This window comes from Pyrus communis, chromosome 17 (genome assembly GCF_041283825.1).
Source record: "Pyrus communis isolate YQ-2024b chromosome 17, ASM4128382v1, whole genome shotgun sequence".
NCBI lineage: Eukaryota > Viridiplantae > Streptophyta > Magnoliopsida > Rosales > Rosaceae > Pyrus > Pyrus communis.
The window spans coordinates 8,278,632-8,283,393 of NC_142581.1; the positions used below are offsets into that span (position 1 = coordinate 8,278,632).

The 4,762-nt window shown below is 34.8% G+C and overlaps 1 pseudogene across 1 annotated transcript; it reads left to right on the top strand.

The window, feature by feature from the left end:
- The first annotated feature begins 294 nt into the window (after positions 1-294).
- On the top strand, positions 295-3,044 carry LOC148689363 (putative cinnamyl alcohol dehydrogenase 1; annotated as a pseudogene). Its single transcript, XR_015958123.1, has 5 exons — positions 295-538; positions 1,577-1,690; positions 1,785-2,015; positions 2,406-2,689; positions 2,856-3,044. The product of XR_015958123.1 is annotated as a putative cinnamyl alcohol dehydrogenase 1 (transcript).
- Positions 3,045-4,762: the final 1,718 nt, after the last annotated feature.

Sequence of the window (4,762 nt, forward strand, 5' to 3'; positions counted from 1 at the left end):
ATTTTCATTTCCTTCCCTTTCTTTCTCTCATACTTTGTTTTTTTGCCTTATTATTTCTATAAAATATTAATATAGAATATCAATATAAAATATCATGTAGAAAAATAGGAAAGATAAGATAGATTAGAAAATGAAAGAATCCCCGTCCCCAAGTGAACATGTACCCAGGTACCCAGGTACCGAAGTCATCACTGCGTACGTTAATGGAGGTGATCACGCATGCTCTTGCGTCACCCAAAAACCTGCACGTAAGTCTATAAATAGTGAAATAGCATCTCCTATGACAACCAAAACCCAAAAACTTCAACTGTTCACCAAGATAAAAAACCCAAAAACCTAGAGCAAAACGACTTTTTTCTCAACAATCTCTTTAATTTCTTCCCAATTTGTGGGGAGCCCTCTCCATATTTACAACAAATTATTAAGGGTCCCAATTATTAAGCATGAGCTCACAGACGAGTAGTGTCAATGGAAACTGCTTGGGATGGGCTGCAACTGATGAATCTGGAGTTCTCTCGCCGTACAAGTTTACCCGAAGGTAACTAAATTTGTATCAGTTTTAACAAAACAGAAACGGAAAAATATGAACTGGATTTTTTATTTTTTATTTTTATTTTTTTGTGAAGTATATCGATATTTTTACACTAAGAACTAAGAATAGGGGAAGTTTGGCCTAAGCCACAAAGTGGGTAGCTTAATTTGGTATTGAATTCATTATCTATGAGATTCGAACTTAAGATTTCTCACTTCCTAGTGAAGAGAAATACCATCAGACTGTAATATTAAGTGACTGTGAACTGAGTTATATATGTACGTTATTGGATGGCTAGATAAGCGTAACTTGCAAGACTAGCCATAATTAGACATACAACTCACATAAAATACATATTGTTCTTGTTAGTTAGACACAACTACCATTACGTCAATGACTAGTAGGAGTGTGTATCAACATACATATATATATATATATATATATGTATTGTTTTTTTTTTTTTTTTTGCTGTGAACTGAGTTATATATGTACGTTATTGGATGGCTAGATAAGCATAACTTGCAAGACTAGCCATAATTAGGCATACAACTCACATAAAATACATATTGTTCTTGTATTAACTAGAGACAACTACCATTATGTCAACGACTAGTAGGAGTGTGTATCTACATATATATATATATATATATATATTTTTTTTTTTTTCTTTGCTTGATTTCACCTGGTTGATACCAAAACTTTAGTGGCATTCACTCCTTTGAAGTGATCTGCTAGAAGTAGAAAGAAGTATAGTGCCATTCCTTTTTATAAACACAACGCCCTTAATTTGTTATACTGATATGCAGCTTGTGATATCTTCCCCAAAGTTAGTGGCAATGTAATCTTTGAACTAATATAAAATATTGATGGAAAATAATTAAGAAATAAACCTTAGGCCTAATAAAGTTCGATGCAGCTAGATCACGAATTGAAATCCGGATACAATTATCTAAAGTACACTAAATGACTACTATATTGAATTTACATGCTATATATGTAATATTGATAGTTTTAATTAAACGAAGGTTGAGTTAATGTATTCAGGAATCTTCAAAACGATGATGTTTCGATAAGAATTACGCACTGCGGAATTTGTTATGCTGATGTGGTTTTTCCAAGGAACAAGCATGGCAACGCCATGTATCCAATGGTGCCTGGGTAGGTCGAATGATTTATTATGTTACATATATGATTGTTATTACATATATTTCCTTGAACTGACCTATTTTGTCTATGATTGATTGTACAACAGACATGAGATTGCTGGCATTGTTGAAGAGGTTGGTCCAAATGTTCACGGCTTCAAAGTTGGTGATCATGTTGGAGTGGGAACTTTTGTTAATTCTTGTAGAGATTGCGACTATTGTAGAGATGGCATAGAGAGTTGCTGTGGAAAGGGAGCAATTTTGACTTATAACCATGTTGATGCTGATGGCACGATTACAAAAGGAGGGTTTTCCAGTTACATTGTTGCCCATGAAAGGTTAGTATTCTCCATGTCAAATGTAATGTGTCAACCTGTACTTCTGTATCATCATCTATTAGGATATGTTTAGTTTATGGTTTTAGATTTTGTGACCATCGACCCTGCGTATTTGCAATATGTAATGCGAGTGCCTAGACTTATTGTGTCTTAATGCTCAAGAAATCCAGAAACAGTACGAATCTATCCAGAAACAGTATGATATGTTAAATTTATGGTTTTAGATTTTGTGACTGTCGAGTGTCGACCCTGCGTATTTGCAATAACTGCAATGCGAGTGCCTAGATTTATAGTGTCTACATAATTAATTGCTTAATGCTTAAGAAATTCGGAAATAGTACGAAACTGTCATAGATGAGGACGTTAAGTTTGTTCTTGAAATTATTATAGGTACTGCTTCAAGATACCAGAGGGCTACCCCTTGGCTTCTGCAGCACCTCTGCTTTGTGCCCATTACTGTTTACTCTCCAATGATCCGCCATAAAATGAACCAGGACGGTAAATCACTAGGTGTGATTGGCCTTGGTGGTCTCGGACACTTGGCAGTGAAATTTGGGAAGGCTTTTGGACTAAACGTGACAGTTTTCAGCACAAGCTTATCAAAGAAGGAGGAAGCTCTAAGTCTGCTTGGTGCAGACAATTTCGTTGTCTCATCCAACCAAGAGGAAATGACGGTAAAATTTCTCAAGTTGATATAATTGTTTACGGCAAATTATTCGTGCAATTTAGTTTTGTGTGTACATTCTGTTTTGTTTCCCATTCCAGTCTTTCGCGACACTTAGCATACGAATTTTTATTCATCTGATTTTGTTATATCGACAATTTTTGCTGTTTATGCAGGCCCTGGCTAAGTCGCTTGACTTCATCATCGACACAGCATCTGGTGATCATCCATTTGATTTGTATATGTCTCTGCTGAAGACTGCTGGTGTTCTAGTCTTGGTTGGGGCACCAACCGAAGTTAAATTAAGTCCCATGAGCTTGATTATTGGTATGTTAACACTTTTAATACTCACAAATATCTTCTAGTTTTCTCACTTTCTTGTAGGGATAAATGATTGCCCTCTGAAGTTGATTTAATCCCCTACTTAAGGTAGGCTTACATAAGCTTTGGTAACGATTTATTTCCTTTTCCTAGAAGAATCTAATTCCAAGTCCAAGTGGGAATCTACATCAAAGTTGGGGATCTCTACACCTACTGCCATTTCCTGCGAGCAGCCTAGCATGTGTGGGAGCATTTGTAGAGCCAAAAATAGTCCTAAAAATCATGGAAGTGACACGTGGATTTTTGGACAATAAGGACGAGATTACCCTTGGCACACTAGAATTCCCACGCTAATGCAATGGATAATAACGGCTCAATCAAGGAAGAGTAAAAGGTGATCAATATGGACTTTATTTCATATTCCTCTTATCACTCCTCATCAATCCCATATTGATTTTATTCAAAAGGTAACTCTCAATACTTCTTGTTTAAATTAGGAGTAATTGCTATATTAATTGCGAGATATTATACCACAATCTCCACCCAAAGGGCTGGCCATTCTCCTATAAATACCCCTCTTATCCTACTAAAATGCTAAGTCATTTACTACCCAAAAACTCCTAAACACATTCTTTTCATAATTCTAACTTTGGCATTGGAGATTATTTGGCCAAAGCCTCCCCATTCATCATGGGTGCATGAGGCTTTTGGCCTTAATCAAATGTGTTATTATTTTGCAGGTGCATTTTCGTCAAAGGAATAGATGGCGGAAATTTGCATCCATAAATATGTTATAATTTGAGTCAAATAGTAATGTCACGTGACCGTGTTTATGGTAAACCGAAAAATTGCTCGTGAATCTGTTTAAGGATGCTGGCAAATTGCAAAATGATCACGTTAAATTTAATAAGTATCAACTAACAAGCACTGTATAGCACACAACTTGATTGACTGGAAAAAAAGGTCTCCTCGATTGTCATGTAAATGTAATATATATATATATATATATATATATATATATATATATATATATATATGTTGCTCATGCTTTGCACGATTCGACTCGAAATGTAGTTGTTTTTGTTGTTTTAGAACTAATAGTTAAGTTGAATCCAGAACTTTTGTGTGGAAGAGAAAAGAGTGATAGATCAAACTAAGAGATGAAAAAAATGTTTGATGCGCAAAAATGAACGATGAAGAGGGAGAATAGGATAGGCATATTGAAAATTCATAAACGGCTACTATTCGGCGGTGTTTGTCCAAAAACTATTTTTTTACTGCTTCTGATTTCTGCTTTGAAGTGTCATGATTTAAAAAAATAAAAAATAAAATATAAAAAAAATAAAAAAACAAAGTTTGCTCGAGTTACCAAACACAAATTGGAGTCTAACTTTTTTTACCCCTACTTACAAAAAAAGTTAAGTAGTCCCAAATTAGAACTTAATAAATTGTGTGTATATATATTTATAGTAAGTTAGTGAATAAATTTTCAAAAATTTGGTACATGACATCATATATGATAAAATTCCCGACTTTTAAAGATGAAAATAAGAATCTTGGGTGTTTATGGACTCAACAAAATCTTCTCAGTGAACAGATAGTGAAAAGAGGGCTTTGAGAATGGAAAATGCTTGGAAAAAGTTTCATGCCTATGAGGCTGTTGGAACATGAAACCCTTTACCATTTAATTAGAATGGGATCAGGGACGACCCAAGGGCAGGCCATGAATTGTGATCGCCAATGAAGAAAGTATATGTAGTCT